Here is a 14209-nt window from a genome sequence, read left to right on the forward strand (position 1 = left end):
TTTTGAGTAAGTCTTTTTTCTTCTGTCTGTGGAAGAGGAGTAATATTGCTGACATATCCATCTTGGAACAGTGTAAAATTTGATTTTAGATGCTTTAAAGTTCTTCTGTAAATGTTTATGAATAAGAAGAGTCACTAACATCGACTGCTCTTTTTTTTCATTCTCCTTGACCTTTCTAGGATCTGATACTACTGTTCATGCTTCCTTTTAAAAACCACTCTCCTCACTTGCCTTGTAATACACTACATCAGAGTTAGCTCAAAATATTTGTTCACAGAACACTTAAAAATTATAATATACTGTTGGAAGCTCAAAGGGGCTAATGAACTGTAAGTTTAGATTAAAGCAGACAGCTAAAAATGGTCTTGTGGATGAATTAATCATTACAAGAAGTGGTCATATTTTCATTCATAGTCTGTTTCTACTTTATACAAGAACAAACAAAATTTGAGAATTAAAAGTCATTTTACTTTATTAAGGGGCCATCTAGTGCATTTTATTCTTAAGGTAAAATGGATTTAAATTCTCAAATTTTGGTTTAATTCCTGAAATTAGTGTAATTGCTATGTTTGTGTCACCATATTTAGAAGCCACTTAATTAGGTCATGGTTACTTACTACTACAAATGAGGATTTTTAAAAGAATTTATCTGACAATATTCTAAAATCCAAATTCTTTGGAAATAATACAGTTGTCACTGTATTTGTCATATGATTTGGAGGAACAGAACTTGATTTAGAATATAACATGGGAAAATGCAGAGGAGTGGAAATAACCACAACATTTTCTAAAGAGAGGAAAGAGGGGCACCTTCCTTGAACGGGGTACCCCCTGAAAGTGAAGAGAATGAGGGTGCGATTAATGAAGGACCATTATCATCAAGCTGAGGCTTTTGGGTTTCGTTTAAGAAGCCTCTTGACTTTGAGTAAAGCAAAGCGGAGTATTGACTCCAAGCGATAAATAAGAAAAATCTATATTTAAAAATACTATTCTATACTCAGTAGACATTTCACATGTGTCATACTTGTTAGGTGCTGGACTAGGCACCACAAATTCACAAGGAGCAAAGTGAAACTTTATTTCTATTTTCATGTAATTTATAGTCCAGTGGAGGAGGCCAATTTTAATTGTATAATTACAAGTAAATGAAAAATTCGATGGTAGTTGACACTATGAAAAAGAAGTACAAATATAATAAGTCTGCAGGTGGTACGTGAAACTGCTGAGAGACCAGTGAGAAGACTGGTAGTCACCCAGATGTAGGTTAGTGAGAATCTGGCAAGTCAAGGTTGTGAAGATGCATCAGAACAGAATACATGTGCCTTCATTTTGCCCTAGTTAGTAGAAAAGGGAGAAATCAGGTTACCATGGTGGGGTTAGAAAAACTGATAAGATTTACTCAGAGCAAGCAAAATAGAAAATGGGGCACAGAGTAAAAGTCAGGGAGCTAAAATATAGTAAGTAATCTTTTAATGTTATTTTTCCATACTGGTAAGAGCACAGCAAAACTGATGAAATCCTAGCACATTCTGCCCCTCATTTATCATATCCAGTTTTTAGGTGTGTGCAGTAGGCACTTTATGAAAATTATCCATTACTTAGCAGATTGACGATTATAGGATGTATCCAAAGGAATGATCTATGTGTTTATATAGACAGTATTCCTGCTAACACAAATCAAGTGGTGAGTGCTCAATACATATTTGTTGAATGAACGAATGAGTGAGTGCTATTTCTGATAGTTTGTTTCAGAGCAGGGATGAGTGTCTCTTCATTATTCTCTGAGGTCACAATCATCCAGATTAATCATCTTCACTCAGCCACTGCTAAACTATTACTACAGCTGGAGCCTAGGGGGAGAAAAGTGCTCCAAGCAATGTTCTCTTCCCCATCCTCCAACTATGGCCTCACCTCCCCCTGCCCCTTTACACTGTGGAGTCTAGTCAGAGGAGGGGAAGCGAGAATACCCTTTCTAAGAAAGCAGGCAGTATGGACAATCCCAAATGGGTTATGCCTGCTAGAAAAAGGGAAGTGAAATTAACCATTCACAGGCCTTATCACACACAGGACCACAAAATCCCCGGAAAATAAATGATATGAGTAGCATTTATTTAATCATTCAGGAAGTCTTATTGACATCTAATGTATCATCTAAGGACCGTTCTAAGAAATTCGAACTGGCTCTTAAAGACAGAGATATATTTCTTTTAGTACAGAAGACATACAATAAATAAAACTTAAAAATGATTTTAGTGAATATTTACGATTATGAAGAAAATAAAAGAATAATGTGATGAAGTGTATGAGAGCTTGGCAGGTTTGATAACAACACCTATAATCTGTTTATCACTATGCCCAGGCATTGTGCACTTGAGTTTCACCATTAACAGCCTCAACTCGTATGCTTTTCCATTACTGAGAAGAGAAGATCTAGCACTGAGTCACTTCTATCAAGGAAAGTGAGCAGATTTTACACAGAGGCTGTGTAGAGTTCTTTTTCAGAAGGCGACACTTAGAGTCCCTCTGGCTCACCTTCATAAAGCAGATTGGACCCATTTTCAAGATATGGAACAATTTGACAAAAATTCTGGGTATCAGGCTCTTGAAATTCTAATATTTCTCCCTAAAACATATTTAATGGTACCCAGGTAAAATGACCAACCATCTTCTGGAAAATCCAACCATGTTGTTATCTGAAAATGGGGATTAAATGAAATTCTGGACTTAGGAGTTATTCAAAACAGTTTGAATTCCAGTTCTCTTTCTTCCCTGAGAAGTATAGACTCTGGATCCAGACTGCTGAGAGTTAAATGAGTTAAAAAAAAGCTCTTAGAACAGTGCCTGGCATATAGTAAATGTTCCATGAGTGTTAGTTATGTATTCATTTGTGTGCATGTTTGATATAAATGTAAATATACTATTTATGCAATTTATTTTAAATTTAATATATTAATTTTAAATTTAATATATTATTTTTATAACAGAAAACATAGTACACAGATGTATATCTCATCCATATTAAAAACAACCTAATACTCTATTATTTGAATATGCTATAATTTATTCTCTATATTGATAGCCAGGTAGGCTATTTTAAGATTTTTGCTAGAATAAACAATGCGGCCATAACATTCTTAGTATTTGCCTCTTTACATGAGGGAACATTTTTCTCAAATAGGTAACTAAGTGTGCTATCACTGTCTTGAATGGTGTGAAAGTTTTCTACTTTAATAGCTACCACTGAACCAATTTACACTCAAATCTAAATTGCAAAGGCTACATATTTTCACCCACGATCACCAGCACTAGGTATTACCTGTCTTTTCAGATCTTGTCAACCTGATGGGTAATAAGTGGTATTTCACTTGATAACTAGTAAGATTTTATTGTGTTATGATATGTTGCAATTATACTCTATATAATTTTTCATCTTTATAAATTAATATTGTACACAAGCATTTTCCCACGTTATTATGCTAAATTATTTTCTAGTCTCTATTACTGCACAGATAGGAACATTGCTAATTCCTGTTATATTCTTTCGTCCTTAAAACATGTTTAATTATGGCAGCTATCACATATCTATTGACAGTATATAACCCCTAGAAACAAACAATCTTTTAGCAAGGGGTAATTTAGACACGTTTAAAAGAAATCTACAAGCCAAGTTATTTCTCCCTTGGTCTCTGTTTCTGTAACAACTCCAATGGAGCATGTAAGACAACATTGCATGAAACACTGAAGACTGCCGTCCAATTACTGAGATGGTGGTTTGCAGTGGGGCACAGACCACAGTGTCTCACAGCCATCGGAATTTGATGCTGTTTTTTAATAATGTGCTTTGTGGTGGAAATCTTAAATTGGCACTCAATCTCCAAATTCCTTCTAGAGGGTCTTCCTTTATGGCAGAGCCTGGAAACTAAAACACTGTAATTCTCAGAATCCCTTGCAGCTCTCATTCTAGGTATAAATTAGATTACGTCAATTCCATATATTAGTTTTAGATTTCAAAGATACGATGTCTTCCTATGTCTTCAGCTGTTAAGTGTTGCTGCAGTGATGGTCCAATGTCCTATCCCCAGTTTTGCAGGTGTCAGGGGCCACTTACACCACTTTCTGATCCCTGGATCACAGAGATGGCAATAAGCTCTCAAACTAGCAGTTTCAATGGCAACCTCCTGATTGCTTACCCTTCTTATTATGGCACAGGAGCAGCTCTCCTGGAAGGACCAGTTGGCAGCACTGTTTGGGGAGTTATTTCTAGAGGCCCAGTCCAGAGTTTTTTTGTCCAACCTTCAATTCTCTAAGCACTTAACTCCCTGTATTAAATACCTTCTGCTTAAAATAGAGTGGTTTCTGTTTCCTGCAATTCAATCCTGACTGATATCATTTCTGTTCTTATAACCATATTTGAAATATACTACCACACTGAAAATAAAATATAAATTTTTTTCTCATCTCTGATGAACATCAGTCTATAATTTTTAAATGTACATTGATACAAGTGTTTACAATTGGACAAAATGCTAACTTTAGTTTGCAATTTATGTACACAAAAGAGCACCTATAAGTAATGTACACATATTTAAAATTTATTTTTATATAAAAATATTAAAAAGTTCTAGGAAGATAAAAATAGGGAAAAATTCATAATTGTGATGTACATTTTTGAAGATTATAGTCATAGACAGATGAGTGATAGATGATAACTGGCCACAGAAACATTATAGTGGAATGGTCGGTCAGAAGGCAAGACCATTGCGTCAGACAACCTTAGTTCAAACTCTGGCTCCAACACTTGTCAGCAGCATGTGTTTGGCTAAGCTTTTTATTCTTTCTAAACCTTGGTTTGCTCATCTATAAAATGGGGGTAATCCTAGCACTTAGCTCATACAATTGTTATGTAAATGAGATAACATATGTAAAAATCTTAGCATAATGTATGGCATAAATAGCTCAATAAATGTTAGCTGTCATAGGAATAGATGTATGAAGATATATTAACTTTTGTGTGTGATTTATTCAGGAAATACAAGACAAGTAGCACTATTAAAACTTTCTGGCAAGGAAACTGTACTTACTGGTTTCTAGTTTTATTTACTTCCATATATTATTTCATATCATCTATGGTATGTTGGCTGCTTTCCTCAGAGATTCATCCAAAATCCCTGAGGAAATACTAGGTGATCCAAAGTATCCAAAACTTGCTAATACTTGCTAATTCTTTACAAGTTATATTTAAAATCCGACTAGTATTGAGGCAACTTTGGGCTTTGATTAAGTTGCTGGATGTTGGTTTGGGTACCTGTGGACTTTAGGGCCAAGTCTAAGCTAAGCTGTCAGTGCACAGTGGAAAGTCTAACCTAGATTCTGTCTTCACTGTCCCTAATGATGACCCCATCCCAAAATGAACTCAGACTAAAGTCAAAACGGCATGTTTACCGTTAAATGAAGAATTATCATTGGAAAACAGAAGGAGTTGGAGAAAACCTTGAGCTGTTGTGGAGTCAGGAGCCCCGGGGCAAGAACAGGGGCAGGGCCTCAGGCAAGAAGCAGCAAAGGGACCTCAGATGAGGTGGGAACTTTGGTGTCAGAATCTCTTTTGTGAAGTGAAGGAACTGAATTGGATGATGTTATTTCCCAGTGGTTGGCCCATTTGCCAAAAAGAAGGACTTTTCTAAATAACTGGCAACTGAGAAAGCAAAGCTTTATTATCATAAGGGTTGAAATTCAGAGATAAAAGAAGGGAGAAATATTATAATATTTAGAGATATAATGAGAAATTTGTCCTTATTAGAAGATATTGTGTTGATGTGAGAGGGCTCTGTTGGTCTTCTGCCATCACTGTCCATCCTGCTGGCCAAAACGGTGAGAAACACATGGAATAGGCTCAGACTCAACCTGCACTTTGTGACAAGCCCGGCTGAGTCCAGTGCCCAAATGACCTTAGTTGACCTGTACATTGTAAGTGAGAATAAATGTTGCTTTACGCCTTTAAATTCTGGGGCTGTTTATTATTAATCATTTTTGTGGCAACCCTAGCCACTTTTCTACTGCAGTGTTTTATTTTCCTTCCGATTGGTAAGAACTAAGGACATAATTGTCTTGCTAGTCTTATGTCATCCCCCGTTTGGCATTTTCTTTTTAGTTTTGGTTTACTGTGTTAATTATTGATTTACAGAAGCTTTTTATTTCTTTCTAGATGTTTCTGATACTCTTTTCCTTTATGGTGCCAGATTTTGTTGTTATGCTTGGAAAGGCCTTCCTACCCCAGGATAACGTAGACATCTTCCTGGATTTTCTCCTAGTACTTATATTCCAGTTTTTACACTAAATCTTTATTGCACTTGGAATTTATTTTGATAAAGGAGATGAAATAGGTATCATCTAATTTGCATACCTACTTGGTTCCGTTTCCAGTCTTTCAATTCTCTTCCATTGATCTGCCTTCTATCCAGTGGCACACTGTCATGTTATTTTATTCTATATCATTTGTCATGTTCTCACAGTATGATTTTACTTATATTGGTAAAATGCTCTGCCATTTGAGATGCATATACAAGTGTTAAAAATAGAAAGCAAAGAAAAAATAGTAGTCACAAAATTCAGGAGAGTGGTCACTTCTGAGAGTGAGGGTGGGGTAGTGAATTGGGAGGTGCGCACGGCTGGCTTCTAGGGTGCTGCCAACATTTTATTTTCTGATAATTCTGTAAATGGCACCAATATGTTTTACTTACCTTTTCTGTAAAGATGACATGTCTCACAATTTAAGAATGTGTTTTAGAAGTTTTTACTGCACTCAGAGTACCTTTAAAGTATGTGTGTAAAGAGGATTTTAAGATAGCTCCTCCCAGTGTGTGCATTCCAACTTAGATAGGTGCAGCCTCCACCCCTCTGCCCAGCCTCACCTCTGTAGCTTTCACTGATCTGTTTCGACCATCTTTACTACCCAATTGAAATGCTGTGAATATCACTAAGTATCAGCAGCTGAGCTATCATTACCAAGTGTTTCTCACACACGGCTTCTGATCCAGTAAGTCCTCTTATCAGCCACTTTCAGGGAGTCTCACTGCCTGCTGGGTAAAGTACAAATTCTCTACAAGCCAGCGCTCCTGGCTCCAGGCAGCCTTTTGCCTCCCACCTTTGACTTCCTGCACACGCCCACATTTAGAGCAATTAGACTTTGTGCCTTTTCTCTTCTGCACCATATTTCCAGCCTCCCTGACTTTGCTCTCCCACCTCAACATCCCAAACAGCCCAGTCTTCAAGGCCTATCTCACATACTGTCTTCTTCACAAAGCCACCTCTGTGTCTTTTCGGCTCCATTCTCGCACCCTCATGGAGTAGGATTAGCGAGTAGTCTTGTCTGGTTTGCCCCCACTCCCACCTGTTTAATGCCCTATGTTCTTTTCTCCTGAGTCCCTTCTGGGAATGCCCATGACCTCCGTGATAATGCCCAGCAGGGTTTAGGGTCCTCAGACCCCCTCCAGTACTGTTCCAGGTCACTCCCAAGTGTAAATCCTCTGCTCCAGTCAGAATCTCCTCTTCTCTGTGCCTTGTCACACTCGGTGGTAGCCATGTTGTGCCTTCAGTGCCTTCTCTCCCTCCATCTTAGCTGCCCTTTCTTTTATTTGCTTGTTGAAACCCAGCTGGTCCTTTTACACTGCGTTTAGACGGTACCTTTTCTCTATGAAACCTTTCCTCATTACTCAGATTAAACTTTCTATTTCCTACCTCTGAACTTTTGTGACATTTAATTTCTTTTGACGTTCAACACAAATGTCCTTAAATTCTCATTTCTGTATTTACTTATCTAGCCAATTAATTATCAGTTCCTGGAGCTGATGTGCTCTTTCTTAGACGTCTTCTATTTTAATGACTCCTATGGTTTTGAGTGTTGTGTCTCAGCGCCATACATTACTTGGTGAAGATGCTTTGACTGAATAACTACTTGTGTACCTACTTCAATTCTAAGTAAGCGTAGGGTTCGCTGGCTTAGGCAATTCTATTTTACCTTCTTCATATTTCACATTTTCACTTGCAAAATGGTGAATTTTATTCTGTGAAAGAATGGGCCAAAGCTAAGTTAGGCATAAGCTCTATACTTTCCAGTGTTATGTATTTTTGCTATTGCTTAAAATAAATTCACTTCCTAATTCAGATGTAACAGAAGAAGCCAGTGTCTCTGGGGTGTGGCTGCATTCCCTCATCTAATTTGTGGTAAAAGTTGATAGGTTTTGGATTCTACTAGATAGCTTATGGGAAAAGAAAACATTTAACACACAATTTCAGTAAATTCTACTTCTTAAAGGCCATGAAAGCTGAGGGCTAAAACAAGCTCTGTACCCACAGGGGAAATAGGCAGTGCTTTTTCTTTTAGAAGTTAAAGCTGAGGCACGACCCCAGACCTGTGCCGTGTGCACCCTCAGACCCCTACCCTCATCTCCCTGCTGGGCATCTCTACACGGAAGGCACAGCTAAAGCTGGCTCCTCATTTCTCCTCCCAAATTCTTCTTTATCTCACTTGGCAGCACCACCTTTCTGCAGTTCCCTGGAAACTGTGAAAGCCAGCAGAGCCCTCCTGTCCTCATTTATTGCTCCTTCTGAAAACCACCATTGTTTTCTATTCGTTCCCTCAGTCCCCTCTGTTCAACCATTGCAGAAGCCTCCTCCTGCTGTGGATTTCTACAGTACCACCTCAGAGATTTTTCTAAACTGCAAATGAGGACCTTTCACTTCTGTTTAAAACCTGCTTCCGTTGTCTCTGAACGAGATGCCCCTCCTTTCCTGACTGCTTGGTGACAAACTCATCCTTGGAAACCCCACATGGGTGTCAGCACTGGACCGTGAGCACTGGCTCATTCACTTTTGTATTGCTGGATCCAGTGTGCTGCCCAGCATCTAATAGCAGATGCTCAGTTCATGTTTATTGGCTTGAATGTGTAAATAAACCATTGCAGGCTGGTGATTCAGCAGAAAGATGAGATATAGTGTCTTCTCATTTAAGTAGGCATCTTGGGGCACTCAAGCTGCTAGGAGCCACTGCATGACTTTGCCCTGCGCTGTGCCTCTGTGTATTTGACAGGGTAATTCTCCTTTCATGTGCCACACTTTCTGCATCAGTAAACGTATTTCTCCTTTTGTCCATGTGGTAAAGTGGAGGGGTCACTGAGTTTGGAGTAAGTAGACCTAGGAACTCATCTGGCTCTGCTAGTGACTAGCTGTGTGACCTTGGACAAGTCAAGTATTTTTTCTCAGTCTTAGGTTTTCCTTTTGTGTAATGGCAGAGGCAGTGGGTTAGACTAAAAATGAATGGTTTTAGAAGTGCTCAGTGGTAGCGGGGCAACAGCTGGAATTGGGGCCAGGATCCTGCCTTTGACCAGAGAAGCCCTGTCTTGGTGTGTCTTGTTTATACTTCTTGGCAATATTTAGTTTGAACAAAGCATTCTTCAATCAAAACCTGTTTTAAAATCCCTGACTTTGATGAATTTTAAAATCCTTTTCCTACTTCTATTATCTCAAGAACAACAGTCCCTCATTTGTTAATAAGAATAGGCTTTGTGGGTCTCCTGAGAAGGATTATTACCCGCTGACACAATTTCTCCCTTTATTTTTCTTAAAACTGAAATCTAATCATAGGTTCAGCTGGTTCTCCAAACTTAGATGACTTATACAATCCTGGCTTGTTTATGTTTTTATTGTCGAACTTTCTCTCTCAATTCATGCTGAGATTTGCTAGCTGGTTATAAAACACAGCTCTGCAGTGAGGTCATCTTGAAGATTAGCTCATTGGCCCTACAAGATCAGAGGCAGGCCCAAAGTCGTTTTCTGTAAATTGAGTGGGGAGAGAACCAGTGGACATTGTCAGGATTCATTTTAACACTCCCCACTGGAAAAGCATTTGTTAAAAAATTTAGGATGCAAACTAAAATCTAGTGTATTCGAGTACAAAAGAAAAAAAGGCACTTGTTGGGAAACTACCACATGCAGGGTGCTATGCTGGGGGTGGTGGTGGGGAGTCAAAACCAAGATGACACTATGTCTTGTCTTAGGGAGTCTGCAGATCAGAAATCCCTGAAGAAATAATGCAATTAACCTACAAATTTGAGGTTCATAAATGTTTGTTTCCTACTAAAAGTAGAGAGAGACCTTGTGAGCAATTTTTACCTTGTTGGAATAACCTTCAAAGATGAATTTAGTGCAGGTTCATTCTTTGTGATCTGACTCTGAATTCTTTGTGGTTTGTACACTAATGGGTCAATGGGTCATAGGTCCAGGGCTGAGGGCCTGAGGAGGGGGCAGAGACTCGTGCTACCTGAGAGCTTGGAGCTGACCGTGTGGGCTCAACATTCTTCCACAGGGAACTAGGTTCTCAGCCAGACAGTCACTGGTTTCTCTGGTTGGGTCAAGACAACCTGGAACATGTCTTGCTGTGAACCTTGAACTGGTTATGCAAGTGGCCTCAATTTTAAGAGAAATATTTTCTATTTGATTTATAAAAGTCTACCGAAAATAAAAACAGAAATTTTCTCTCAGTGCCAAAGAATGAAGAAATTAAACTGTACAGAACCATCTGTGCAGTGGAATTTCTAAAGCACAGGAAAGAGCAACTTGCTTTTTAAAAGAATTTTGAGTCCAAAGAGCTCGTGTAGCAGAAGCTATCATGAGCCACCCCGGTTTGCAATGCCCCCCTGTATGCAGAGGGGACAGAATGTCTGCAGATGTTGGCTGAGGAGAATTGCATGGGAGGACACATCCCTGCCTGTCCTGGAGCTCTTTCATCCTGAGTGTTAGAGGAAGAGACATTCACAAGAGCTGCTCACATTAACAGCGTTTTAACAGCACTTATTCATACATGTTCAGGTAGGCTATAATTTATAGATTAGATACATTGAAGCAGGGATATGAGAAAAATTTGCACAACAAAGGCTATGCTCCCTCTTGCCCCTGCTTCCTGAACATGCCAGACTCCTTCCTAGCACGTGGATCCTTTGCCTCTTCTCTACCTATCCCTAGTCCCCTTCAAATCCTTCCCCTTTTTTATTGAGTCTTCTTCCCAGGTAACTCCAGTGGTCACTCATTTCTCAACTTTTGGAAATACTACAACATTTGTAATTTGTAGTAAAAAGGTAAAGGCAGTATTATATGATATCTTTCCATATTGGGCTGTGGGGTTTAAGACTTGCTTCTGCCAGTTTCTTTGTCATGCCAGTAGAGCTCTCTAAGCCTTCACACAAATGACAGTTCCTGCATATGGGATTATTATGAGGATTAGTGAAGGAAATATACATAAAGTGTTTGGCACAGTGTCTGGCATGCACCATGCCCTCACGGGCCCAGGCCCTGCAACAGGGCCCCAGAAGCCTCCCTTTGTCTCTGGGTTCCCTCTGTCCTAGTGGTATCCCAGAAGTGACTTTGGGGCCAGAGATGGTCTTATTATACACCACATAGGGCAGACACAAACACAGCGAAGTTGGACAGGGACTAACTTTACAAACTGCAGTGATAATGAAGCTAGTCATCTAGTGTCTATGTCCCTCATAATGGGGAGGATCTCCTCTGGGCTACAGAATAGAATGCGCTAGAGCAGCTTAATCACTGGCTTATTTATTAACCAAGTCAAGGAGGGTTTGGCTGAGTACCCTAACTTAACATTTGAGTTAGTCTTTATTCATCCTATCTCCTGACTCATCTCTATCCTTTGGTTTTATTTAATACAAGGAACTGAAGGTAAACCAGACTGAACAAAAGATTTATTGGCCCAGAGCTGGCAGAGGCACCTGGGGGCCCGTCTCTCCATTCCAGGTGCCATCCATTATCAAACATCCCACCAGGGCTCCAACTTCCTGGTTTTATTGCCCCACAAAGCAGGATGCAGGGATTTTTCATGGGATTAAAAATTAACTATTCTGAAGGTCCCACTATGAGTAAGCAAAAGCTCACTAGGGCAGAGGCACTGCAGGCTCAAAGTCAGTGACTTGACTTTGGGCAGCCTGATCTCAGGGCTGTGCTGCCAGGGCAGAAAGAAACTGCAGATCTGAGCCGTGGGGATTCCTGGCTTTGGGTCTGCCACTGCGGTCAGGAGCAGGCCAGTCTTTGCATGGGGATTTTCATTCTCACATTTCTGAATTCTCAGTTCTTTAATTCAAAGTAGCTGGAACTATGAGATGGTGAGAGGGTGGCATGAAAAGACCTGAGTTCTGGGCTCTGGGATCAGGATTTGGTCCTGACCATGATTCATGGGGAAATTCTTTAAAAAAATCAGCCCTATTCCTCTGTGCCAGACATTTCGAGGCTGTTAACAGTTGCTGACATTTGCTAAGTACTCTGTGCTTGACAGGCCCTCTGCTGTGTGTTTGACAGGTGTCGTTTGAGTTACTCTTCTTAACAACCCTTCGAGGTAGGCACTATAGTCCCAATCTGCAGATTCAAAGCTGAGATGCAGAAAGGCTGGAAACTGGCATAAAGTCCAATAATTAGAAAGCAGCATAACTGAGACTTGAACCCAGGTCAACTCGATGTCCAAGCCTGTGCATCTAGTAGAATAGAGGAAAAATAACAACTCTCTTCTTTCCTCCCCAGCTCAGTGAAATCAGTGGGAATGCACATGTTCCCCTCTTCCTCATAAGGTAGTCAGCAGCCTCCCAAATCCAGCACCTTGGAAAGGGCGTGAGGATTTACCTCCAGAGTTGCCTCAGGGAGGGAGGCTCAGGCTGGCGATGTAACCCAGCACTATGGGGCCAGTTATTTCCTGGCCTAGGTAGAAATAAAGTCTGAGCAAAACTCCCACTGTGGCAAATGGGGTGTGAGGAGGCACGTGTCCTTCTTCTCAAAGGAAAAGACGAGTCCAGTTTAGAAAAAGCACCAACTGCAAAGGCCTTGGTGAGATTTTTGCCCTGTGGCCCAGACTGAGAATGTTCGCTGCAGAGAAGTTTGTCTTAAGCAGGAGAATTTGGGTTGGGCTGTATCCAGGGCTGAGGTCCAGGTTGGGTAGAGCCCAACTAATGTGCTTTTCAGATTGGTTAGCTTCTCTCCTATCTGTCTCCTCTCTCAAGATCTTAGCCAGCATCTGACCCAGCTTTTTGTTTCACAGGCACCAGGACACAGGCCTGAGAGGTGAAAGGATTTGCCCAAAGTCACAGTGGTTTGGGAGTAGACTCAGAGCTAGAATTCCAGGCCCCCGGTGTGCTTTCCTTAGCCCTGCCAGGCCTTGTAACTCCATTTTGTTCCCGGTAAATTGACACTCTGAGAACTTTGTGTGGGAGGTCTGCAGTCCCAGTTACCCTATTGGCATTTAACTCTCTTTTTGCGTTGAAGTTTCTCTTCTGGGAAGAGACAATTTAGTAAGTGCAGTTATTTGTTGGGGTTTTGCCACCGTCTTTCCTTCCCCCAGGAACTGTGAGGAGCTTAAAAATGAGCCATGAGGCCTGGCTTAAGGATGCCTGAAGGGTTAGGCTGGGCTTGCAGGTTACTCATTCAGCAGATGTTTATGGAGCTTTACATCCAGAGCTGGAGGCTACTATGGTAATACTATCACCCTTGCAGCAAAAGAGCTACCAGTCTGGTGGGGGCCACACAGGCAATCAGGCAGCCATTCTCCAGAGGGGTAAAGTTTCAGAGGTTCATGCAGGGTGTTCCTGGAGCAGAACTGATGGTATCTCACCCAGGGAGGACTCTCTTCAGGGGGTAATCACACAGCTGGGAATGGAAGAATGACACAAGTGGCAGGTGAGAGTGGATTCCAGGTTAGAGAGAGGTAACAGTTTGGGGACCGCACTTAGTTCAGTGCCTGGAGCAAGAGCTAGAAAGGAGAGAAATGAGGCTGGAGGGAAAGGCCAGGCCAGGCCTTGTGAATCTCGATGAAAACATTTTCACGGAGTAGTGGAGCATGAGACTTCAGTTCCATCTCTTGCTTGCAACCTAAGCATGTGTGAGAGAAAAAGCCTTTGAACTTTGTGGTGACTACCCACAAAAGAAGGTGTTTTTCTGAGAACTCTGGAGACAGAAAAAGTCAGGACCTTCACACCAGGGATAATAACTAACCCTGGTGCTCCCTCCTGGCCACCAAAACAGATTTTGCCCTTGGACATGGTTTGGTTCCTGGGGCCAGGAAAGCTCCCATGCATCCTGCTGCTCTGTGCTTTATTTCCTGCCACCAGTCACAACATATACTAGATGACATTTTTGTGGCTCATGCTGTCATCAAAAT

The sequence above is a fragment of the Pteropus medius genome, unplaced genomic scaffold (genome assembly GCF_902729225.1).
Source record: "Pteropus medius unplaced genomic scaffold, Ma_sr-lr_union100, whole genome shotgun sequence".
Lineage (NCBI taxonomy): Eukaryota > Metazoa > Chordata > Mammalia > Chiroptera > Pteropodidae > Pteropus > Pteropus medius.